Source organism: Triturus cristatus, chromosome 11 (genome assembly GCF_964204655.1).
Source record: "Triturus cristatus chromosome 11, aTriCri1.1, whole genome shotgun sequence".
Classification (NCBI taxonomy): domain Eukaryota; kingdom Metazoa; phylum Chordata; class Amphibia; order Caudata; family Salamandridae; genus Triturus; species Triturus cristatus.
Genome location: NC_140594.1, coordinates 936,985,923 through 937,013,202, shown reverse-complemented (window position 1 = coordinate 937,013,202; position 27,280 = coordinate 936,985,923). Strand labels below are relative to the sequence as shown.

Genomic DNA, 27,280 nt, shown 5'->3' with positions numbered 1-27,280 from the left:
GCTGATGCTGTGAGCGTCTTTTTAATGCATAAAGGAATTATTGTGAGTTTTACTTGCCTTATAAATTGGTAAAATGATCCCGTATGCCGGAAGACTTCCTTTTTTTTTTCTTCAGTCTCGGCAATTCAGAGAAACTAGGTTGTGAAACACTGCCACCTCTGGTCATTCAGTATAATCTGTAGATGGAAAAGTCCACTGTTAGCACATTTTCTATAAGCAATACAAAAAAATCTTGATTTTTAGAAAGGGTAAACAGATCAATACTATGGAGTCTTTTATTGTGAAAATCAAAAGCTCATTAGAAAATCAAATCTCAATTTTAGTTTTTAACCTCACATACTTCTCTGCAACATTGCTAGTTCCAGGATATAAAGCAGGGTTTAGTAGCGATGGAGGCAGCCAGGCTTTTATGAACTATCATGACCAACACAATGTGATCCATATTACTCTCATCTTGACAGAAATTATGTTCAGGCACAGTCTTCCACTATAAGGTAGTGAGAACATGCTGATGCTGTGAGCGTCTTTTTAATGCATAAAGGAATTATTGTGAGTTAAACTTGCCTTGTATATTGGTAAAATGATGGCGTATGCCGGAAGACTTCCTTTTTTTTTTGTTCTTCAGTCTCGGCAATTCAGAGAAACTCAGTTGTGAAACACTGCCACCTCTGGTCATTCAGTATAATCTGTAGATGGAAAAGTCCACTGTTAGCACATTTTCTATAAGCAATACAAAAAAAATCTTGATTTTTAGAAAGCGTAAACAGATCAATACTATGGAGTCTTTTATTGTGAAAATCAACAGCTCATTAGAAAATCAAATCTCAATTTTAGTTTTTAACCTCACATACTTCTCTGCAACATTGCTAGTTCCAGGATATAAAGCAGGCTTTAGTAGCGTTGGAGGCAGCCAGATTTTTATGAACTATCATGACCAACACAATGTGATCCATATTACTCTCATCTTGACAGAAATTATGTTCAGGCACAGTCTCCCACTATAAGGTAGTGAGGACATGCTGATGCTGTGAGCGTCTTTTTAATGCATAAAGGAATTATTGTGAGTTTTACTTGCCTTGCATATTGGTAAAATGATGCCGTATGCCGGAAGACTTCCTTTTTTTTTTTTTTTCTTCAGTCTCGGCAATTCAGAGAAACTCGGTTGTGAAACACTGCCACCTCTGGTCATTCAGTATAATCTGCAGATGGAAAAGTCCACTGTTAGCACATTTTCTATAAGCAATACAAAAAAATCTTGATTTTTAGAAAGGGTAAACAGATCAATACTATGGAGTCTTTTATTGTGAAAATCAACAGCTCATTAGAAAATCAAATCTCAATTTTAGTTTTTAACCTCACATACTTCTCTGCAACATTGCTAGTTCCAGGATATAAAGCAGGCTTTAGTAGCGTTGGAGGCAGCCAGGCTTTTATGAACTATCATGACCAACACAATGTGATCCATATTACTCTCATCTTGACAGAAATTATGTTCAGGCACAGTCTCCCACTATAAGGTAGTGAGGACATGCTGATGCTGTGAGCGTCTTTTTAATGCATAAAGGAATTATTGTGAGTTTTACTTGCCTTGCATATTGGTAAAATGATCCCGTATGCCGGAAGACTTCCTTTTTTTTTTCTTCAGTCTCGGCAATTCAGAGAAACTAGGTTGTGAAACACTGCCACCTCTGGTCATTCAGTATAATCTGTAGATGGAAAAGTCCACTGTTAGCACATTTTCTATAAGCAATACAAAAAAATCTTGATTTTTAGAAAGGGTAAACAGATCAATACTATGGAGTCTTTTATTGTGAAAATCAAAAGCTCATTAGAAAATCAAATTTCAATTTTAGTTTTTAACCTCACATACTTCTCTGCAACATTGCTAGTTCCAGGATATAAAGCAGGGTTTAGTAGCGTTGGAGGCAGCCAGGCTTTTATGAACTATCATGACCAACACAATGTGATCCATATTACTCTCATCTTGACAGAAATTATGTTCAGGCACAGTCTCCCACTATAAGGTAGTGAGGACATGCTGATGCTGTGAGCGTCTTTTTAATGCATAAAGGAATTATTGTGAGTTAAACTTGCCTTGTATATTGGTAAAATGATGCCGTATGCCGGAAGACTTCCTTTTTTTTTTTTGTTCTTCAGTCTCGGCAATTCAGAGAAACTCGGTTGTGAAACACTGCCACCTCTGGTCATTCAGTATAATCTGTAGATGGAAAAGTCCACTGTTAGCACATTTTCTATAAGCAATACAAAAAAAAAATCCTGATTTTTAGAAAGCGTAAACAGATCAATACTATGGAGTCTTTTATTGTGAAAATCAACAGCTCATTAGAAAATCAAATCTCAATTTTAGTTTTAAACCTCACATACTTCTCTGCAACATTGCTAGCTCCAGGATATAAAGCAGGCTTTAGTAGCGTTGGAGGCAGCCAGGCTTTTATGAACTATCATGACCAACACAATGTGATCCATATTACTTTCATCTTGATAGAAATTATGTTCAGGCACAGTCTCCCACTGTAAGGTAGTGAGGACATGCTGATGCTGTGAGCGTCTTTTTAATGCATAAAGGAATTATTGTGAGTTTTACTTGCCTTATAAATTGGTAAAATGATCCCGTATGCCGGAAGACTTCCTTTTTTTTTTCTTCAGTCTCGGCAATTCAGAGAAACTAGGTTGTGAAACACTGCCACCTCTGGTCATTCAGTATAATCTGCAGATGGAAAAGTCCACTGTTAGCACATTTTCTATAAGCAATACAAAAAAATCTTGATTTTTAGAAAGGGTAAACAGATCAATACTATGGAGTCTTTTATTGTGAAAATCAAAAGCTCATTAGAAAATCAAATCTCAATTTTAGTTTTTAACCTCACATACTTCTCTGCAACATTGCTAGTTCCAGGATATAAAGCAGGGTTTAGTAGCGTTGGAGGCAGCCAGGCTTTTATGAACTATCATGACCAACACAATGTGATCCATATTACTCTCATCTTGACAGAAATTATGTTCAGGCACAGTCTCCCACTATAAGGTAGTGTGGACATGCTGATGCTGTGAGCGTCTTTTTAATGCATAAAGGAATTATTGTGAGTTTTACTTGCCTTATAAATTGGTAAAATGATCCCGTATGCCGGAAGACGTCCTTTTTTTTTTCTTCAGTCTCGGCAATTCAGAGAAACTCGGTTGTGAAACACTGCCACCTCTGGTCATTCAGTATAATCTGTAGATGGAAAAGTCCACTGTTAGCACATTTTCTATAAGCAATACAAAAAAAAAATCCTGATTTTTAGAAAGCGTAAACAGATCAATACTATGGAGTCTTTTATTGTGAAAATCAACAGCTCATTAGAAAATCAAATCTCAATTTTAGTTTTAAACCTCACATACTTCTCTGCAACATTGCTAGCTCCAGGATATAAAGCAGGCTTTAGTAGCGTTGGAGGCAGCCAGGCTTTTATGAACTATCATGACCAACACAATGTGATCCATATTACTTTCATCTTGATAGAAATTATGTTCAGGCACAGTCTCCCACTGTAAGGTAGTGAGGACATGCTGATGCTGTGAGCGTCTTTTTAATGCATAAAGGAATTATTGTGAGTTTTACTTGCCTTATAAATTGGTAAAATGATCCCGTATGCCGGAAGACTTCCTTTTTTTTTTCTTCAGTCTCGGCAATTCAGAGAAACTAGGTTGTGAAACACTGCCACCTCTGGTCATTCAGTATAATCTGTAGATGGAAAAGTCCACTGTTAGCACATTTTCTATAAGCAATACAAAAAAATCTTGATTTTTAGAAAGGGTAAACAGATCAATACTATGGAGTCTTTTATTGTGAAAATCAAAAGCTCATTAGAAAATCAAATCTCAATTTTAGTTTTTAACCTCACATACTTCTCTGCAACATTGCTAGTTCCAGGATATAAAGCAGGCTTTAGTAGCGTTGGAGGCAGCCAGATTTTTATGAACTATCATGACCAACACAATGTGATCCATATTACTCTCATCTTGACAGAAATTATGTTCAGGCACAGTCTCCCACTATAAGGTAGTGAGGACATGCTGATGCTGTGAGCGTCTTTTTAATGCATAAAGGAATTATTGTGAGTTTTACTTGCCTTGCATATTGGTAAAATGATGCCGTATGCCGGAAGACTTCCTTTTTTTTTTTTTTTCTTCAGTCTCGGCAATTCAGAGAAACTCGGTTGTGAAACACTGCCACCTCTGGTCATTCAGTATAATCTGCAGATGGAAAAGTCCACTGTTAGCACATTTTCTATAAGCAATACAAAAAAATCTTGATTTTTAGAAAGGGTAAACAGATCAATACTATGGAGTCTTTTATTGTGAAAATCAACAGCTCATTAGAAAATCAAATCTCAATTTTAGTTTTTAACCTCACATACTTCTCTGCAACATTGCTAGTTCCAGGATATAAAGCAGGCTTTAGTAGCGTTGGAGGCAGCCAGGCTTTTATGAACTATCATGACCAACACAATGTGATCCATATTACTCTCATCTTGACAGAAATTATGTTCAGGCACAGTCTCCCACTATAAGGTAGTGAGGACATGCTGATGCTGTGAGCGTCTTTTTAATGCATAAAGGAATTATTGTGAGTTTTACTTGCCTTGCATATTGGTAAAATGATCCCGTATGCCGGAAGACTTCCTTTTTTTTTTCTTCAGTCTCGGCAATTCAGAGAAACTAGGTTGTGAAACACTGCCACCTCTGGTCATTCAGTATAATCTGTAGATGGAAAAGTCCACTGTTAGCACATTTTCTATAAGCAATACAAAAAAATCTTGATTTTTAGAAAGGGTAAACAGATCAATACTATGGAGTCTTTTATTGTGAAAATCAAAAGCTCATTAGAAAATCAAATCTCAATTTTAGTTTTTAACCTCACATACTTCTCTGCAACATTGCTAGTTCCAGGATATAAAGCAGGGTTTAGTAGCGTTGGAGGCAGCCAGGCTTTTATGAACTATCATGACCAACACAATGTGATCCATATTACTCTCATCTTGACAGAAATTATGTTCAGGCACAGTCTCCCACTATAAGGTAGTGAGGACATGCTGATGCTGTGAGCGTCTTTTTAATGCATAAAGGAATTATTGTGAGTTAAACTTGCCTTGTATATTGGTAAAATGATGCCGTATGCCGGAAGACTTCCTTTTTTTTTTTTGTTCTTCAGTCTCGGCAATTCAGAGAAACTCGGTTGTGAAACACTGCCACCTCTGGTCATTCAGTATAATCTGCAGATGGAAAAGTCCACTGTTAGCACATTTTCTATAAGCAATACAAAAAAATCTTGATTTTTAGAAAGGGTAAACAGATCAATACTATGGAGTCTTTTATTGTGAAAATCAACAGCTCATTAGAAAATCAAATCTCAATTTTAGTTTTTAACCTCACATACTTCTCTGCAACATTGCTAGTTCCAGGATATAAAGCAGGCTTTAGTAGCGTTGGAGGCAGCCAGGCTTTTATGAACTATCATGACCAACACAATGTGATCCATATTACTCTCATCTTGACAGAAATTATGTTCAGGCACAGTCTCCCACTATAAGGTAGTGAGGACATGCTGATGCTGTGAGCGTCTTTTTAATGCATAAAGGAATTATTGTGAGTTTTACTTGCCTTGCATATTGGTAAAATGATCCCGTATGCCGGAAGACGTCCTTTTTTTTTTCTTCAGTCTCGGCAATTCAGAGAAACTCGGTTGTGAAACACTGCCACCTCTGGTCATTCAGTATAATCTGTAGATGGAAAAGTCCACTGTTAGCACATTTTCTATAAGCAATACAAAAAAATCTTGATTTTTAGAAAGGGTAAACAGATCAATACTATGGAGTCTTTTATTGTGAAAATCAACAGCTCATTAGAAAATCAAATCTCAATTTTAGTTTTTAACCTCACATACTTCTCTGCAACATTGCTAGTTCCAGGATATAAAGCAGGCTTTAGTAGCGTTGGAGGCAGCCAGGCTTTTATGAACTATCATGACCAACACAATGTGATCCATATTACTCTCATCTTGACAGAAATTATGTTCAGGCACAGTCTCCCACTATAAGGTAGTGAGGACATGCTGATGCTGTGAGCGTCTGTTTAATGCATAAAGGAATTATTGTGAGTTAAACTTGCCTTGCATATTGGTAAAATGATGCCGTATGCCGGAAGACTTCCTTTTTTTTTTTTGTTCTTCAGTCTCGGCAATTCAGAGAAACTCGGTTGTGAAACACTGCCACCTCTGGTCATTCAGTATAATCTGTAGATGGAAAAGTCCACTGTTAGCACATTTTCTATAAGCAATACAAAAAAATCTTGATTTTTAGAAAGGGTAAACAGATCAATACTATGGAGTCTTTTATTGTGAAAATCAACAGCTCATTAGAAAATCAAATCTCAATTTTAGTTTTTAACCTCACATACTTCTCTGCAACATTGCTAGTTCCAGGATATAAAGCAGGCTTTAGTAGCGTTGGAGGCAGCCAGGCTTTTATGAACTATCATGACCAACACAATGTGATCCATATTACTCTCATCTTGACAGAAATTATGTTCAGGCACAGTCTCCCACTATAAGGTAGTGAGGACATGCTGATGCTGTGAGCGTCTTTTTAATGCATAAAGGAATTATTGTGAGTTTTACTTGCCTTGCATATTGGTAAAATGATGGCGTATGCCGGAAGACTTCCTTTTTTGTTCTTCAGTCTCTGCAATTCAGAGAAACTCGGTTGTGAAACACTGCCACCTCTGGTCATTCAGTATAATCTGTAGATGGAAAAGTCCACTGTTAGCACATTTTCTATAAGCAATACAAAAAAATCTTGATTTTTAGAAAGGGTAAACAGATCAATACTATGGAGTCTTTTATTGTGAGAATCAAAAGCTCATTAGAAAATCAAATCTCAATTTTAGTTTTTAACCTCACATACTTCTCTGCAACATTGCTAGTTCCAGGATATAACGCAGGGTTTAGTAGCGATGGAGGCAGCCAGGCTTTTATGAACTATCATGACCAACACAATGTGATCCATATTACTCTCATCTTGACAGAAATTATGTTCAGGCACAGTCTCCCACTATAAGTTAGTGAGGACATGCTGATGCTGTGAGCGTCTTTTTAATGCATAAAGGAATTATTGTGAGTTAAACTTGCCTTGTATATTGGTAAAATGATGGCGTATGCCGGAAGACTTCCTTTTTTTTTTTTTGTTCTTCAGTCTCGGCAATTCAGAGAAACTCGGTTGTGAAACACTGCCACCTCTGGTCATTCAGTATAATCTGTAGATGGAAAAGTCCACTGTTAGCACATTTTCTATAAGCAATACAAAAAAAATCTTGATTTTTAGAAAGGGTAAACAGATCAATACTATGGAGTCTTTTATTGTGAAAATCAACAGCTCATTAGAAAATCAAATCTCAATTTTAGTTTTTAACCTCACATACTTCTCTGCAACATTGCTAGTTCCAGGATATAAAGCAGGCTTTAGTAGCGTTGGAGGCAGCCAGGCTTTTATGAACTATCATGACCAACACAATGTGATCCATATTACTCTCATCTTGACAGAAATTATGTTCAGGCACAGTCTCCCACTATGAGGTAGTGAGGACATGCTGATGCTGTGAGCGTCTTTTTAATGCATAAAGGAATTATTGTGAGTTTTACTTGCCTTGCATATTGGTAAAATGATCCCGTATGCCGGAAGACTTCCTTTTTTTTTTCTTCAGTCTCGGCAATTCAGAGAAACTAGGTTGTGAAACACTGCCACCTCTGGTCATTCAGTATAATCTGTAGATGGAAAAGTCCACTGTTAGCACATTTTCTATAAGCAATACAAAAAAATCTTGATTTTTAGAAAGGGTAAACAGATCAATACTATGGAGTCTTTTATTGTGAAAATCAAAAGCTCATTAGAAAATCAAATCTCAATTTTAGTTTTTAACCTCACATACTTCTCTGCAACATTGCTAGTTCCAGGATATAAAGCAGGGTTTAGTAGCGTTGGAGGCAGCCAGGCTTTTATGAACTATCATGACCAACACAATGTGATCCATATTACTCTCATCTTGACAGAAATTATGTTCAGGCACAGTCTCCCACTATAAGGTAGTGAGGACATGCTGATGCTGTGAGCGTCTTTTTAATGCATAAAGGAATTATTGTGAGTTAAACTTGCCTTGTATATTGGTAAAATGATGCCGTATGCCGGAAGACTTCCTTTTTTTTTTTTGTTCTTCAGTCTCGGCAATTCAGAGAAACTCGGTTGTGAAACACTGCCACCTCTGGTCATTCAGTATAATCTGTAGATGGAAAAGTCCACTGTTAGCACATTTTCTATAAGCAATACAAAAAAATCTTGATTTTTAGAAAGGGTAAACAGATCAATACTATGGAGTCTTTTATTGTGAAAATCAAAAGCTCATTAGAAAATCAAATCTCAATTTTAGTTTTTAACCTCACATACTTCTCTGCAACATTGCTAGTTCCAGGATATAAAGCAGGGTTTAGTAGCGTTGGAGGCAGCCAGGCTTTTATGAACTATCATGACCAACACAATGTGATCCATATTACTCTCATCTTGACAGAAATTATGTTCAGGCACAGTCTCCCACTATAAGGTAGTGTGGACATGCTGATGCTGTGAGCGTCTTTTTAATGCATAAAGGAATTATTGTGAGTTTTACTTGCCTTATAAATTGGTAAAATGATCCCGTATGCCGGAAGACGTCCTTTTTTTTTTCTTCAGTCTCGGCAATTCAGAGAAACTCGGTTGTGAAACACTGCCACCTCTGGTCATTCAGTATAATCTGTAGATGGAAAAGTCCACTGTTAGCACATTTTCTATAAGCAATACAAAAAAATCTTGATTTTTAGAAAGGGTAAACAGATCAATACTATGGAGTCTTTTATTGTGAAAATCAACAGCTCATTAGAAAATCAAATCTCAATTTTAGTTTTTAACCTCACATACTTCTCTGCAACATTGCTAGTTCCAGGATATAAAGCAGGCTTTAGTAGCGTTGGAGGCAGCCAGGCTTTTATGAACTATCATGACCAACACAATGTGATCCATATTACTCTCATCTTGACAGAAATTATGTTCAGGCACAGTCTCCCACTATAAGGTAGTGAGGACATGCTGATGCTGTGAGCGTCTGTTTAATGCATAAAGGAATTATTGTGAGTTAAACTTGCCTTGCATATTGGTAAAATGATGCCGTATGCCGGAAGACTTCCTTTTTTTTTTTGTTCTTCAGTCTCGGCAATTCAGAGAAACTCGGTTGTGAAACACTGCCACCTCTGGTCATTCAGTATAATCTGTAGATGGAAAAGTCCACTGTTAGCACATTTTCTATAAGCAATACAAAAAAATCTTGATTTTTAGAAAGGGTAAACAGATCAATACTATGGAGTCTTTTATTGTGAAAATCAACAGCTCATTAGAAAATCAAATCTCAATTTTAGTTTTTAACCTCACATACTTCTCTGCAACATTGCTAGTTCCAGGATATAAAGCAGGCTTTAGTAGCGTTGGAGGCAGCCAGGCTTTTATGAACTATCATGACCAACACAATGTGATCCATATTACTCTCATCTTGACAGAAATTATGTTCAGGCACAGTCTCCCACTATAAGGTAGTGAGGACATGCTGATGCTGTGAGCGTCTTTTTAATGCATAAAGGAATTATTGTGAGTTTTACTTGCCTTGCATATTGGTAAAATGATGGCGTATGCCGGAAGACTTCCTTTTTTGTTCTTCAGTCTCTGCAATTCAGAGAAACTCGGTTGTGAAACACTGCCACCTCTGGTCATTCAGTATAATCTGTAGATGGAAAAGTCCACTGTTAGCACATTTTCTATAAGCAATACAAAAAAATCTTGATTTTTAGAAAGGGTAAACAGATCAATACTATGGAGTCTTTTATTGTGAGAATCAAAAGCTCATTAGAAAATCAAATCTCAATTTTAGTTTTTAACCTCACATACTTCTCTGCAACATTGCTAGTTCCAGGATATAACGCAGGGTTTAGTAGCGATGGAGGCAGCCAGGCTTTTATGAACTATCATGACCAACACAATGTGATCCATATTACTCTCATCTTGACAGAAATTATGTTCAGGCACAGTCTCCCACTATAAGTTAGTGAGGACATGCTGATGCTGTGAGCGTCTTTTTAATGCATAAAGGAATTATTGTGAGTTAAACTTGCCTTGTATATTGGTAAAATGATGGCGTATGCCGGAAGACTTCCTTTTTTTTTTTTTGTTCTTCAGTCTCGGCAATTCAGAGAAACTCGGTTGTGAAACACTGCCACCTCTGGTCATTCAGTATAATCTGTAGATGGAAAAGTCCACTGTTAGCACATTTTCTATAAGCAATACAAAAAAAATCTTGATTTTTAGAAAGCGTAAACAGATCAATACTATGGAGTCTTTTATTGTGAAAATCAACAGCTCATTAGAAAATCAAATCTCAATTTTAGTTTTAAACCTCACATACTTCTCTGCAACATTGCTATCTCCAGGATATAAAGCAGGCTTTAGTAGCGTTGGAGGCAGCCAGGCTTTTATGAACTATCATGACCAACACAATGTGATCCATATTACTTTCATCTTGATAGAAATTATGTTCAGGCACAGTCTCCCACTGTAAGGTAGTGAGGACATGCTGATGCTGTGAGCGTCTTTTTAATGCATAAAGGAATTATTGTGAGTTTTACTTGCCTTATAAATTGGTAAAATGATCCCGTATGCCGGAAGACTTCCTTTTTTTTTTCTTCAGTCTCGGCAATTCAGAGAAACTAGGTTGTGAAACACTGCCACCTCTGGTCATTCAGTATAATCTGTAGATGGAAAAGTCCACTGTTAGCACATTTTCTATAAGCAATACAAAAAAATCTTGATTTTTAGAAAGGGTAAACAGATCAATACTATGGAGTCTTTTATTGTGAAAATCAAAAGCTCATTAGAAAATCAAATCTCAATTTTAGTTTTTAACCTCACATACTTCTCTGCAACATTGCTAGTTCCAGGATATAAAGCAGGGTTTAGTAGCGTTGGAGGCAGCCAGGCTTTTATGAACTATCATGACCAACACAATGTGATCCATATTACTCTCATCTTGACAGAAATTATGTTCAGGCACAGTCTCCCACTATAAGGTAGTGAGGACATGCTGATGCTGTGAGCGTCTTTTTAATGCATAAAGGAATTATTGTGAGTTAAACTTGCCTTGTATATTGGTAAAATGATGCCGTATGCCGGAAGACTTCCTTTTTTTTTTTTGTTCTTCAGTCTCGGCAATTCAGAGAAACTCGGTTGTGAAACACTGCCACCTCTGGTCATTCAGTATAATCTGTAGATGGAAAAGTCCACTGTTAGCACATTTTCTATAAGCAATACAAAAAAAATCTTGATTTTTAGAAAGCGTAAACAGATCAATACTATGGAGTCTTTTATTGTGAAAATCAACAGCTCATTAGAAAATCAAATCTCAATTTTAGTTTTTAACCTCACATACTTCTCTGCAACATTGCTAGTTCCAGGATATAAAGCAGGCTTTAGTAGCGTTGGAGGCAGCCAGGCTTTTATGAACTATCATGACCAACACAATGTGATCCATATTACTCTCATCTTGACAGAAATTATGTTCAGGCACAGTCTCCCACTATAAGGTAGTGTGGACATGCTGATGCTGTGAGCGTCTTTTTAATGCATAAAGGAATTATTGTGAGTTTTACTTGCCTTATAAATTGGTAAAATGATCCCGTATGCCGGAAGACTTCCTTTTTTTTTTCTTCAGTCTCGGCAATTCAGAGAAACTCGGTTGTGAAACACTGCCACCTCTGGTCATTCAGTATAATCTGTAGATGGAAAAGTCCACTGTTAGCACATTTTCTATAAGCAATACAAAAAAAAAATCCTGATTTTTAGAAAGCGTAAACAGATCAATACTATGGAGTCTTTTATTGTGAAAATCAACAGCTCATTAGAAAATCAAATCTCAATTTTAGTTTTAAACCTCACATACTTCTCTGCAACATTGCTAGCTCCAGGATATAAAGCAGGCTTTAGTAGCGTTGGAGGCAGCCAGGCTTTTATGAACTATCATGACCAACACAATGTGATCCATATTACTTTCATCTTGATAGAAATTATGTTCAGGCACAGTCTCCCACTGTAAGGTAGTGAGGACATGCTGATGCTGTGAGCGTCTTTTTAATGCATAAAGGAATTATTGTGAGTTTTACTTGCCTTATAAATTGGTAAAATGATCCCGTATGCCGGAAGACTTCCTTTTTTTTTTCTTCAGTCTCGGCAATTCAGAGAAACTAGGTTGTGAAACACTGCCACCTCTGGTCATTCAGTATAATCTGTAGATGGAAAAGTCCACTGTTAGCACATTTTCTATAAGCAATACAAAAAAATCTTGATTTTTAGAAAGGGTAAACAGATCAATACTATGGAGTCTTTTATTGTGAAAATCAAAAGCTCATTAGAAAATCAAATCTCAATTTTAGTTTTTAACCTCACATACTTCTCTGCAACATTGCTAGTTCCAGGATATAAAGCAGGGTTTAGTAGCGTTGGAGGCAGCCAGGCTTTTATGAACTATCATGACCAACACAATGTGATCCATATTACTCTCATCTTGACAGAAATTATGTTCAGGCACAGTCTCCCACTATAAGGTAGTGAGAACATGCTGATGCTGTGAGCGTCTTTTTAATGCATAAAGGAATTATTGTGAGTTAAACTTGCCTTGTATATTGGTAAAATGATGCCGTATGCCGGAAGACTTCCTTTTTTTTTTTTTGTTCTTCAGTCTCGGCAATTCAGAGAAACTCGGTTGTGAAACACTGCCACCTCTGGTCATTCAGTATAATCTGTAGATGGAAAAGTCCACTGTTAGCACATTTTCTATAAGCAATACAAAAAAAATCTTGATTTTTAGAAAGGGTAAACAGATCAATACTATGGAGTCTTTTATTGTGAAAATCAAAAGCTCATTAGAAAATCAAATCTCAATTTTAGTTTTTAACCTCACATACTTCTCTGCAACATTGCTAGTTCCAGGATATAAAGCAGGGTTTAGTAGCGTTGGAGGCAGCCAGGCTTTTATGAACTATCATGACCAACACAATGTGATCCATATTACTCTCATCTTGACAGAAATTATGTTCAGGCACAGTCTCCCACTATAAGGTAGTGTGGACATGCTGATGCTGTGAGCGTCTTTTTAATGCATAAAGGAATTATTGTGAGTTTTACTTGCCTTATAAATTGGTAAAATGATCCCGTATGCCGGAAGACGTCCTTTTTTTTTTCTTCAGTCTCGGCAATTCAGAGAAACTCGGTTGTGAAACACTGCCACCTCTGGTCATTCAGTATAATCTGTAGATGGAAAAGTCCACTGTTAGCACATTTTCTATAAGCAATACAAAAAAAAAATCCTGATTTTTAGAAAGCGTAAACAGATCAATACTATGGAGTCTTTTATTGTGAAAATCAACAGCTCATTAGAAAATCAAATCTCAATTTTAGTTTTAAACCTCACATACTTCTCTGCAACATTGCTAGCTCCAGGATATAAAGCAGGCTTTAGTAGCGTTGGAGGCAGCCAGGCTTTTATGAACTATCATGACCAACACAATGTGATCCATATTACTTTCATCTTGATAGAAATTATGTTCAGGCACAGTCTCCCACTGTAAGGTAGTGAGGACATGCTGATGCTGTGAGCGTCTTTTTAATGCATAAAGGAATTATTGTGAGTTTTACTTGCCTTATAAATTGGTAAAATGATCCCGTATGCCGGAAGACTTCCTTTTTTTTTTCTTCAGTCTCGGCAATTCAGAGAAACTAGGTTGTGAAACACTGCCACCTCTGGTCATTCAGTATAATCTGTAGATGGAAAAGTCCACTGTTAGCACATTTTCTATAAGCAATACAAAAAAATCTTGATTTTTAGAAAGGGTAAACAGATCAATACTATGGAGTCTTTTATTGTGAAAATCAAAAGCTCATTAGAAAATCAAATCTCAATTTTAGTTTTTAACCTCACATACTTCTCTGCAACATTGCTAGTTCCAGGATATAAAGCAGGGTTTAGTAGCGATGGAGGCAGCCAGGCTTTTATGAACTATCATGACCAACACAATGTGATCCATATTACTCTCATCTTGACAGAAATTATGTTCAGGCACAGTCTCCCACTATAATGTAGTGAGAACATGCTGATGCTGTGAGCGTCTTTTTAATGCATAAAGGAATTATTGTGAGTTAAACTTGCCTTGTATATTGGTAAAATGATGGCGTATGCCGGAAGACTTCCTTTTTTTTTTGTTCTTCAGTCTCGGCAATTCAGAGAAGCTCAGTTGTGAAACACTGCCACCTCTGGTCATTCAGTATAATCTGTAGATGGAAAAGTCCACTGTTAGCACATTTTCTATAAGCAATACAAAAAAATCTTGATTTTTAGAAAGGGTAAACAGATCAATACTATGGAGTCTTTTATTGTGAAAATCAAAAGCTCATTAGAAAATCAAATCTCAATTTTAGTTTTTAACCTCACATACTTCTCTGCAACATTGCTAGTTCCAGGATATAAAGCAGGGTTTAGTAGCGATGGAGGCAGCCAGGCTTTTATGAACTATCATGACCAACACAATGTGATCCATACTACTCTCATCTTGACAGAAATTATGTTCAGGCACAGTCTCCCACTATAAGGTAGTGAGGACATGCTGATGCTGTGAGCGTCTTTTTAATGCATAAAGGAATTATTGTGAGTTAAACTTGCCTTGTATATTGGTAAAATGATGGCGTATGCCGGAAGACTTCCTTTTTTTTTTTTGTTCTTCAGTCTCGGCAATTCAGAGAAACTCGGTTGTGAAACACTGCCACCTCTGGTCATTCAGTATAATCTGTAGATGGAAAAGTCCACTGTTAGCACATTTTCTATAAGCAATACAAAAAAAATCTTGATTTTTAGAAAGCGTAAACAGATCAATACTATGGAGTCTTTTATTGTGAAAATCAACAGCTCATTAGAAAATCAAATCTCAATTTTAGTTTTAAACCTCACATACTTCTCTGCAACATTGCTATCTCCAGGATATAAAGCAGGCTTTAGTAGCGTTGGAGGCAGCCAGGCTTTTATGAACTATCATGACCAACACAATGTGATCCATATTACTTTCATCTTGATAGAAATTATGTTCAGGCACAGTCTCCCACTGTAAGGTAGTGAGGACATGCTGATGCTGTGAGCGTCTTTTTAATGCATAAAGGAATTATTGTGAGTTTTACTTGCCTTATAAATTGGTAAAATGATCCCGTATGCCGGAAGACTTCCTTTTTTTTTTCTTCAGTCTCGGTAATTCAGAGAAACTAGGTTGTGAAACACTGCCACCTCTGGTCATTCAGTATAATCTGTAGATGGAAAAGTCCACTGTTAGCACATTTTCTATAAGCAATACAAAAAAATCTTGATTTTTAGAAAGGGTAAACAGATCAATACTATGGAGTCTTTTATTGTGAAAATCAAAAGCTCATTAGAAAATCAAATCTCAATTTTAGTTTTTAACCTCACATACTTCTCTGCAACATTGCTAGTTCCAGGATATAAAGCAGGGTTTAGTAGCGTTGGAGGCAGCCAGGCTTTTATGAACTATCATGACCAACACAATGTGATCCATATTACTCTCATCTTGACAGAAATTATGTTCAGGCACAGTCTCCCACTATAAGGTAGTGTGGACATGCTGATGCTGTGAGCGTCTTTTTAATGCATAAAGGAATTATTGTGAGTTTTACTTGCCTTATAAATTGGTAAAATGATCCCGTATGCCGGAAGACGTCCTTTTTTTTTTCTTCAGTCTCGGCAATTCAGAGAAACTCGGTTGTGAAACACTGCCACCTCTGGTCATTCAGTATAATCTGTAGATGGAAAAGTCCACTGTTAGCACATTTTCTATAAGCAATACAAAAAAAAAATCCTGATTTTTAGAAAGCGTAAACAGATCAATACTATGGAGTCTTTTATTGTGAAAATCAACAGCTCCTTAGAAAATCAAATCTCAATTTTAGTTTTAAACCTCACATACTTCTCTGCAACATTGCTAGCTCCAGGATATAAAGCAGGCTTTAGTAGCGTTGGAGGCAGCCAGGCTTTTATGAACTATCATGACCAACACAATGTGATCCATATTACTTTCATCTTGATAGAAATTATGTTCAGGCACAGTCTCCCACTGTAAGGTAGTGAGGACATGCTGATGCTGTGAGCGTCTTTTTAATGCATAAAGGAATTATTGTGAGTTTTACTTGCCTTATAAATTGGTAAAATGATCCCGTATGCCGGAAGACTTCCTTTTTTTTTTCTTCAGTCTCGGCAATTCAGAGAAACTAGGTTGTGAAACACTGCCACCTCTGGTCATTCAGTATAATCTGTAGATGGAAAAGTCCACTGTTAGCACATTTTCTATAAGCAATACAAAAAAATCTTGATTTTTAGAAAGGGTAAACAGATCAATACTATGGAGTCTTTTATTGTGAAAATCAAAAGCTCATTAGAAAATCAAATCTCAATTTTAGTTTTTAACCTCACATACTTCTCTGCAACATTGCTAGTTCCAGGATATAAAGCAGGGTTTAGTAGCGTTGGAGGCAGCCAGGCTTTTATGAACTATCATGACCAACACAATGTGATCCATATTACTCTCATCTTGACAGAAATTATGTTCAGGCACAGTCTCCCACTATAAGGTAGTGTGGACATGCTGATGCTGTGAGCGTCTTTTTAATGCATAAAGGAATTATTGTGAGTTTTACTTGCCTTATAAATTGGTAAAATGATCCCGTATGCCGGAAGACGTCCTTTTTTTTTTCTTCAGTCTCGGCAATTCAGAGAAACTCGGTTGTGAAACACTGCCACCTCTGGTCATTCAGTATAATCTGTAGATGGAAAAGTCCACTGTTAGCACATTTTCTATAAGCAATACAAAAAAAAAATCCTGATTTTTAGAAAGCGTAAACAGATCAATACTATGGAGTCTTTTATTGTGAAAATCAACAGCTCATTAGAAAATCAAATCTCAATTTTAGTTTTAAACCTCACATACTTCTCTGCAACATTGCTAGCTCCAGGATATAAAGCAGGCTTTAGTAGCGTTGGAGGCAGCCAGGCTTTTATGAACTATCATGACCAACACAATGTGATCCATATTACTTTCATCTTGATAGAAATTATGTTCAGGCACAGTCTCCCACTGTAAGGTAGTGAGGACATGCTGATGCTGTGAGCGTCTTTTTAATGCATAAAGGAATTATTGTGAGTTTTACTTGCCTTATAAATTGGTAAAATGATCCCGTATGCCGGAAGACTTCCTTTTTTTTTTCTTCAGTCTCGGCAATTCAGAGAAACTAGGTTGTGAAACACTGCCACCTCTGGTCATTCAGTATAATCTGTAGATGGAAAAGTCCACTGTTAGCACATTTTCTATAAGCAATACAAAAAAATCTTGATTTTTAGAAAGGGTAAACAGATCAATACTATGGAGTCTTTTATTGTGAAAATCAAAAGCTCATTAGAAAATCAAATCTCAATTTTAGTTTTTAACCTCACATACTTCTCTGCAACATTGCTAGTTCCAGGATATAAAGCAGGGTTTAGTAGCGATGGAGGCAGCCAGGCTTTTATGAACTATCATGACCAACACAATGTGATCCATATTACTCTCATCTTGACAGAAATTATGTTCAGGCACAGTCTCCCACTATAATGTAGTGAGAACATGCTGATGCTGTGAGCGTCTTTTTAATGCATAAAGGAATTATTGTGAGTTAAACTTGCCTTGTATATTGGTAAAATGATGGCGTATGCCGGAAGACTTCCTTTTTTTTTTGTTCTTCAGTCTCGGCAATTCAGAGAAGCTCAGTTGTGAAACACTGCCACCTCTGGTCATTCAGTATAATCTGTAGATGGAAAAGTCCACTGTTAGCACATTTTCTATAAGCAATACAAAAAAATCTTGATTTTTAGAAAGGGTAAACAGATCAATACTATGGAGTCTTTTATTGTGAAAATCAAAAGCTCATTAGAAAATCAAATCTCAATTTTAGTTTTTAACCTCACATACTTCTCTGCAACATTGCTAGTTCCAGGATATAAAGCAGGGTTTAGTAGCGATGGAGGCAGCCAGGCTTTTATGAACTATCATGACCAACACAATGTGATCCATATTACTCTCATCTTGACAGAAATTATGTTCAGGCACAGTCTCCCACTATAAGGTAGTGAGGACATGCTGATGCTGTGAGCGTCTTTTTAATGCATAAAGGAATTATTGTGAGTTAAACTTGCCTTGTATATTGGTAAAATGATGGCGTATGCCGGAAGACTTCCTTTTTTTTTTTTGTTCTTCAGTCTCGGCAATTCAGAGAAACTCGGTTGTGAAACACTGCCACCTCTGGTCATTCAGTATAATCTGTAGATGGAAAAGTCCACTGTTAGCACATTTTCTATAAGCAATACAAAAAAAATCTTGATTTTTAGAAAGCGTAAACAGATCAATACTATGGAGTCTTTTATTGTGAAAATCAACAGCTCATTAGAAAATCAAATCTCAATTTTAGTTTTAAACCTCACATACTTCTCTGCAACATTGCTATCTCCAGGATATAAAGCAGGCTTTAGTAGCGTTGGAGGCAGCCAGGCTTTTATGAACTATCATGACCAACACAATGTGATCCATATTACTTTCATCTTGATAGAAATTATGTTCAGGCACAGTCTCCCACTGTAAGGTAGTGAGGACATGCTGATGCTGTGAGCGTCTTTTTAATGCATAAAGGAATTATTGTGAGTTTTACTTGCCTTATAAATTGGTAAAATGATCCCGTATGCCGGAAGACTTCCTTTTTTTTTTCTTCAGTCTCGGTAATTCAGAGAAACTAGGTTGTGAAACACTGCCACCTCTGGTCATTCAGTATAATCTGTAGATGGAAAAGTCCACTGTTAGCACATTTTCTATAAGCAATACAAAAAAATCTTGATTTTTAGAAAGGGTAAACAGATCAATACTATGGAGTCTTTTATTGTGAAAATCAAAAGCTCATTAGAAAATCAAATCTCAATTTTAGTTTTTAACCTCACATACTTCTCTGCAACATTGCTAGTTCCAGGATATAAAGCAGGGTTTAGTAGCGTTGGAGGCAGCCAGGCTTTTATGAACTATCATGACCAACACAATGTGATCCATATTACTCTCATCTTGACAGAAATTATGTTCAGGCACAGTCTCCCACTATAAGGTAGTGTGGACATGCTGATGCTGTGAGCGTCTTTTTAATGCATAAAGGAATTATTGTGAGTTTTACTTGCCTTATAAATTGGTAAAATGATCCCGTATGCCGGAAGACGTCCTTTTTTTTTTCTTCAGTCTCGGCAATTCAGAGAAACTCGGTTGTGAAACACTGCCACCTCTGGTCATTCAGTATAATCTGTAGATGGAAAAGTCCACTGTTAGCACATTTTCTATAAGCAATACAAAAAAAAAATCCTGATTTTTAGAAAGCGTAAACAGATCAATACTATGGAGTCTTTTATTGTGAAAATCAACAGCTCCTTAGAAAATCAAATCTCAATTTTAGTTTTAAACCTCACATACTTCTCTGCAACATTGCTAGCTCCAGGATATAAAGCAGGCTTTAGTAGCGTTGGAGGCAGCCAGGCTTTTATGAACTATCATGACCAACACAATGTGATCCATATTACTTTCATCTTGATAGAAATTATGTTCAGGCACAGTCTCCCACTGTAAGGTAGTGAGGACATGCTGATGCTGTGAGCGTCTTTTTAATGCATAAAGGAATTATTGTGAGTTTTACTTGCCTTATAAATTGGTAAAATGATCCCGTATGCCGGAAGACTTCCTTTTTTTTTTCTTCAGTCTCGGCAATTCAGAGAAACTAGGTTGTGAAACACTGCCACCTCTGGTCATTCAGTATAATCTGTAGATGGAAAAGTCCACTGTTAGCACATTTTCTATAAGCAATACAAAAAAATCTTGATTTTTAGAAAGGGTAAACAGATCAATACTATGGAGTCTTTTATTGTGAAAATCAAAAGCTCATTAGAAAATCAAATCTCAATTTTAGTTTTTAACCTCACATACTTCTCTGCAACATTGCTAGTTCCAGGATATAAAGCAGGGTTTAGTAGCGATGGAGGCAGCCAGGCTTTTATGAACTATCATGACCAACACAATGTGATCCATATTACTCTCATCTTGACAGAAATTATGTTCAGGCACAGTCTTCCACTATAAGGTAGTGAGAACATGCTGATGCTGTGAGCGTCTTTTTAATGCATAAAGGAATTATTGTGAGTTAAACTTGCCTTGTATATTGGTAAAATGATGGCGTATGCCGGAAGACTTCCTTTTTTTTTTGTTCTTCAGTCTCGGCAATTCAGAGAAACTCAGTTGTGAAACACTGCCACCTCTGGTCATTCAGTATAATCTGTAGATGGAAAAGTCCACTGTTAGCACATTTTCTATAAGCAATACAAAAAAAATCTTGATTTTTAGAAAGCGTAAACAGATCAATACTATGGAGTCTTTTATTGTGAAAATCAACAGCTCATTAGAAAATCAAATCTCAATTTTAGTTTTTAACCTCACATACTTCTCTGCAACATTGCTAGTTCCAGGATATAAAGCAGGCTTTAGTAGCGTTGGAGGCAGCCAGGCTTTTATGAACTATCATGACCAACACAATGTGATCCATATTACTCTCATCTTGACAGAAATTATGTTCAGGCACAGTCTCCCACTATAAGGTAGTGAGGACATGCTGATGCTGTGAGCGTCTTTTTAATGCATAAAGGAATTATTGTGAGTTTTACTTGCCTTGCATATTGGTAAAATGATGGCGTATGCCGGAAGACTTCCTTTTTTGTTCTTCAGTCTCTGCAATTCAGAGAAACTCGGTTGTGAAACACTGCCACCTCTGGTCATTCAGTATAATCTGTAGATGGAAAAGTCCACTGTTAGCACATTTTCTATAAGCAATACAAAAAAATCTTGATTTTTAGAAAGGGTAAACAGATCAATACTATGGAGTCTTTTATTGTGAGAATCAAAAGCTCATTAGAAAATCAAATCTCAATTTTAGTTTTTAACCTCACATACTTCTCTGCAACATTGCTAGTTCCAGGATATAAAGCAGGGTTTAGTAGCGATGGAGGCAGCCAGGCTTTTATGAACTATCATGACCAACACAATGTGATCCATATTACTCTCATCTTGACAGAAATTATGTTCAGGCACAGTCTCCCACTATAAGTTAGTGAGGACATGCTGATGCTGTGAGCGTCTTTTTAATGCATAAAGGAATTATTGTGAGTTAAACTTGCCTTGTATATTGGTAAAATGATGGCGTATGCCGGAAGACTTCCTTTTTTTTTTTTGTTCTTCAGTCTCGGCAATTCAGAGAAACTCGGTTGTGAAACACTGCCACCTCTGGTCATTCAGTATAATCTGTAGATGGAAAAGTCCACTGTTAGCACATTTTCTATAAGCAATACAAAAAAAATCTTGATTTTTAGAAAGCGTAAACAGATCAATACTATGGAGTCTTTTATTGTGAAAATCAACAGCTCATTAGAAAATCAAATCTCAATTTTAGTTTTAAACCTCACATACTTCTCTGCAACATTGCTATCTCCAGGATATAAAGCAGGCTTTAGTAGCGTTGGAGGCAGCCAGGCTTTTATGAACTATCATGACCAACACAATGTGATCCATATTACTTTCATCTTGATAGAAATTATGTTCAGGCACAGTCTCCCACTGTAAGGTAGTGAGGACATGCTGATGCTGTGAGCGTCTTTTTAATGCATAAAGGAATTATTGTGAGTTTTACTTGCCTTATAAATTGGTAAAATGATCCCGTATGCCGGAAGACTTCCTTTTTTTTTTCTTCAGTCTCGGCAATTCAGAGAAACTAGGTTGTGAAACACTGCCACCTCTGGTCATTCAGTATAATCTGTAGATGGAAAAGTCCACTGTTAGCACATTTTCTATAAGCAATACAAAAAAATCTTGATTTTTAGAAAGGGTAAACAGATCAATACTATGGAGTCTTTTATTGTGAAAATCAAAAGCTCATTAGAAAATCAAATCTCAATTTTAGTTTTTAACCTCACATACTTCTCTGCAACATTGCTAGTTCCAGGATATAAAGCAGGGTTTAGTAGCGTTGGAGGCAGCCAGGCTTTTATGAACTATCATGACCAACACAATGTGATCCATATTACTCTCATCTTGACAGAAATTATGTTCAGGCACAGTCTCCCACTATAAGGTAGTGAGAACATGCTGATGCTGTGAGCGTCTTTTTAATGCATAAAGGAATTATTGTGAGTTAAACTTGCCTTGTATATTGGTAAAATGATGCCGTATGCCGGAAGACTTCCTTTTTTTTTTGTTCTTCAGTCTCGGCAATTCAGAGAAACTCAGTTGTGAAACACTGCCACCTCTGGTCATTCAGTATAATCTGTAGATGGAAAAGTCCACTGTTAGCACATTTTCTATAAGCAATACAAAAAAAAATCTTGATTTTTAGAAAGCGTAAACAGATCAATACTATGGAGTCTTTTATTGTGAAAATCAACAGCTCATTAGAAAATCAAATGTCAATTTTAGTTTTAAACCTCACATCTCTGCAACATTGCTAGCTCCAGGATATAAAGCAGGCTTTAGTAGCGTTGGAGGCAGCCAGGCTTTTATGAACTATCATGACCAACACAATGTGATCCATATTACTTTCATCTTGATAGAAATTATGTTCAGGCACAGTCTCCCACTGTAAGGTAGTGAGGACATGCTGATGCTGTGAGCGTCTTTTTAATGCATAAAGGAATTATTGTGAGTTTTACTTGCCTTATAAATTGGTAAAATGATGCCGTATGCCGGAAGACTTCCTTTTTTTTTTGTTCTTCAGTCTCGGCAATTCAGAGAAACTCGGTTGTGAAACACTGCCACCTCTGGTCATTCAGTATAATCTGTAGATGGAAAAGTCCACTGTTAGCACATTTTCTATAAGCAATACAAAAAAATCTTGATTTTTAGAAAGGGTAAACAGATCAATACTATGGAGTCTTTTATTGTGAAAATCAAAAGCTCATTAGAAAATCAAATCTCAATTTTAGTTTTTAACCTCACATACTTCTCTGCAACATTGCTAGTTCCAGGATATAAAGCAGGGTTTAGTAGCGATGGAGGCAGCCAGGCTTTTATGAACTATCATGACCAACACAATGTGATCCATATTACTCTCATCTTGACAGAAATTATGTTCAGGCACAGTCTCCCACTATAAGGTAGTGAGGACATGCTGATGCTGTGAGCGTCTTTTTAATGCATAAAGGAATTATTGTGAGTTAAACTTGCCTTGTATATTGGTAAAATGATGGCGTATGCCGGAAGACTTCCTTTTTTTTTTTTGTTCTTCAGTCTCGGCAATTCAGAGAAACTCGGTTGTGAAACACTGCCACCTCTGGTCATTCAGTATAATCTGTAGATGGAAAAGTCCACTGTCAGCACATTTTCTATAAGCAATACAAAAAAAATCTTGATTTTTAGAAAGGGTAAACAGATCAATACTATGGAGTCTTTTATTGTGAAAATCAACAGCTCATTAGAAAATCAAATCTCAATTTTAGTTTTTAACCTCACATACTTCTCTGCAACATTGCTAGTTCCAGGATATAAAGCAGGCTTTAGTAGCGTTGGAGGCAGCCAGGCTTTTATGAACTATCATGACCAACACAATGTGATCCATATTACTCTCATCTTGACAGAAATTATGTTCAGGCACAGTCTCCCACTATAAGGTAGTGAGGACATGCTGATGCTGTGAGCGTCTTTTTAATGCATAAAGGAATTATTGTGAGTTTTACTTGCCTTGCATATTGGTAAAATGATGGCGTATGCCGTAAGACTTCCTTTTTTGTTCTTCAGTCTCGGCAATTCAGAGAAACTCGGTTGTGAAACACTGCCACCTCTGGTCATTCAGTATAATCTGTAGATGGAAAAGTCCACTGTTAGCACATTTTCTATAAGCAATACAAAAAAAATCTTGATTTTTAGAAAGCGTAAACAGATCAATACTATGGAGTCTTTTATTGTGAAAATCAACAGCTCATTAGAAAATCAAATCTCAATTTTAGTTTTTAACCTCACATACTTCTCTGCAACATTGCTAGTTCCAGGATATAAAGCAGGCTTTAGTAGCGTTGGAGGCAGCCAGGCTTTTATGAACTATCATGACCAACACAATGTGATCCATATTACTCTCATCTTGACAGAAATTATGTTCAGGCACAGTCTCCCACTATAAGGTAGTGAGGACATGCTGATGCTGTGAGCGTCTTTTTAATGCATAAAGGAATTATTGTGAGTTTTACTTGCCTTATAAATTGGTAAAATGATCCCGTATGCCGGAAGACTTCCTTTTTTTTTTCTTCAGTCTCGGCAATTCAGAGAAACTAGGTTGTGAAACACTGCCACCTCTGGTCATTCAGTATAATCTGCAGATGGAAAAGTCCACTGTTAGCACATTTTCTATAAGCAATACAAAAAAATCTTGATTTTTAGAAAGGGTAAACAGATCAATACTATGGAGTCTTTTATTGTGAAAATCAAAAGCTCATTAGAAAATCAAATCTCAATTTTAGTTTTTAACCTCACATACTTCTCTGCAACATTGCTAGTTCCAGGATATAAAGCAGGGTTTAGTAGCGATGGAGGCAGCCAGGCTTTTATGAACTATCATGACCAACACAATGTGATCCATATTACTCTCATCTTGACAGAAATTATGTTCAGGCACAGTCTCCCACTATAAGGTAGTGAGGACATGCTGATGCTGTGAGCGTCTTTTTAATGCATAAAGGAATTATTGTGAGTTAAACTTGCCTTGTATATTGGTAAAATGATGGCGTATGCCGGAAGACTTCCTTTTTTTTTTGTTCTTCAGTCTCGGCAATTCAGAGAAACTCGGTTGTGAAACACTGCCACCTCTGGTCATTCAGTATAATCTGTAGATGGAAAAGTCCACTGTTAGCACATTTTCTATAAGCAATACAAAAAAAATCTTGATTTTTAGAAAGCGTAAACAGATCAATACTATGGAGTCTTTTATTGTGAAAATCAACAGCTCATTAGAAAATCAAATCTCAATTTTAGTTTTTAACCTCACATACTTCTCTGCAACATTGCTAGTTCCAGGATATAAAGCAGGCTTTAGTAGCGTTGGAGGCAGCCAGGCTTTTATGAACTATCATGACCAACACAATGTGATCCATATTACTCTCATCTTGACAGAAATTATGTTCAGGCACAGTCTCCCACTATAAGGTAGTGAGGACATGCTGATGCTGTGAGCGTCTTTTTAATGCATAAAGGAATTATTGTGAGTTAAACTTGCCTTGTATATTGGTAAAATGATGGCGTATGCCGGAAGACTTCCTTTTTTTTTTTTGTTCTTCAGTCTCGGCAATTCAGAGAAACTCGGTTGTGAAACACTGCCACCTCTGGTCATTCAGTATAATCTGTAGATGGAAAAGTCCACTGTCAGCACATTTTCTATAAGCAATACAAAAAAAATCTTGATTTTTAGAAAGGGTAAACAGATCAATACTATGGAGTCTTTTATTGTGAAAATCAACAGCTCATTAGAAAATCAAATCTCAATTTTAGTTTTTAACCTCACATACTTCTCTGCAACATTGCTAGTTCCAGGATATAAAGCAGGCTTTAGTAGCGTTGGAGGCAGCCAGGCTTTTATGAACTATCATGACCAACACAATGTGATCCATATTACTCTCATCTTGACAGAAATTATGTTCAGGCACAGTCTCCCACTATAAGGTAGTGAGGACATGCTGATGCTGTGAGCGTCTTTTTAATGCATAAAGGAATTATTGTGAGTTTTACTTGCCTTGCATATTGGTAAAATGATGGCGTATGCCGTAAGACTTCCTTTTTTGTTCTTCAGTCTCGGCAATTCAGAGAAACTCGGTTGTGAAACACTGCCACCTCTGGTCATTCAGTATAATCTGTAGATGGAAAAGTCCACTGTTAGCACATTTTCTATAAGCAATACAAAAAAAATCTTGATTTTTAGAAAGCGTAAACAGATCAATACTATGGAGTCTTTTATTGTGAAAATCAACAGCTCATTAGAAAATCAAATCTCAATTTTAGTTTTTAACCTCACATACTTCTCTGCAACATTGCTAGTTCCAGGATATAAAGCAGGCTTTAGTAGCGTTGGAGGCAGCCAGGCTTTTATGAACTATCATGACCAACACAATGTGATCCATATTACTTTCATCTTGATAGAAATTATGTTCAGGCACAGTCTCCCACTGTAAGGTAGTGAGGACATGCTGATGCTGTGAGCGTCTTTTTAATGCATAAAGGAATTATTGTGAGTTTTACTTGCCTTATAAATTGGTAAAATGATGCCGTATGCCGGAAGACTTCCTTTTTTTTTTGTTCTTCAGTCTCGGCAATTCAGAGAAACTCGGTTGTGAAACACTGCCACCTCTGGTCATTCAGTATAATCTGTAGATGGAAAAGTCCACTGTTAGCACATTTTCTATAAGCAATACAAAAAAATCTTGATTTTTAGAAAGGGTAAACAGATCAATACTATGGAGTCTTTTATTGTGAAAATCAAAAGCTCATTAGAAAATCAAATCTCAATTTTAGTTTTTAACCTCACATACTTCTCTGCAACATTGCTAGTTCCAGGATATAAAGCAGGGTTTAGTAGCGATGGAGGCAGCCAGGCTTTTATGAACTATCATGACCAACACAATGTGATCCATATTACTCTCATCTTGACAGAAATTATGTTCAGGCACAGTCTCCCACTATAAGGTAGTGAGGACATGCTGATGCTGTGAGCGTCTTTTTAATGCATAAAGGAATTATTGTGAGTTAAACTTGCCTTGTATATTGGTAAAATGATGGCGTATGCCGGAAGACTTCCTTTTTTTTTTTTGTTCTTCAGTCTCGGCAATTCAGAGAAACTCGGTTGTGAAACACTGCCACCTCTGGTCATTCAGTATAATCTGTAGATGGAAAAGTCCACTGTTAGCACATTTTCTATAAGCAATACAAAAAAAATCTTGATTTTTAGAAAGCGTAAACAGATCAATACTATGG

General features: G+C 36.6%; 2 long non-coding RNA genes across 2 annotated transcripts; both read right to left on the bottom strand.

Moving 5' to 3' along the window:
* Window positions 1-12,290: 12,290 nt before the first annotated feature.
* LOC146785687 (uncharacterized) lies at window positions 12,291-16,487 on the bottom strand. The gene is made up of 9 exons (XR_014970716.1): window positions 16,369-16,487; window positions 15,859-15,977; window positions 15,352-15,470; window positions 14,839-14,962; window positions 14,329-14,450; window positions 13,822-13,940; window positions 13,312-13,430; window positions 12,798-12,922; window positions 12,291-12,409 (listed from the first exon to the last, which is right to left on the bottom strand). It is a non-coding gene; the product is annotated as an uncharacterized LOC146785687 (long non-coding RNA).
* Window positions 16,488-17,892: 1,405 nt separating this feature from the next.
* On the bottom strand, window positions 17,893-25,098 carry LOC146785686 (uncharacterized). The gene is made up of 15 exons (XR_014970715.1): window positions 25,022-25,098; window positions 24,515-24,633; window positions 24,008-24,125; window positions 23,495-23,618; window positions 22,985-23,106; window positions 22,477-22,598; window positions 21,970-22,088; window positions 21,457-21,580; window positions 20,951-21,068; window positions 20,440-20,561; window positions 19,933-20,051; window positions 19,423-19,541; window positions 18,916-19,034; window positions 18,403-18,526; window positions 17,893-18,014 (listed from the first exon to the last, which is right to left on the bottom strand). It is a non-coding gene; the product is annotated as an uncharacterized LOC146785686 (long non-coding RNA).
* Between the last annotated feature and the right edge of the window lie 2,182 nt (window positions 25,099-27,280).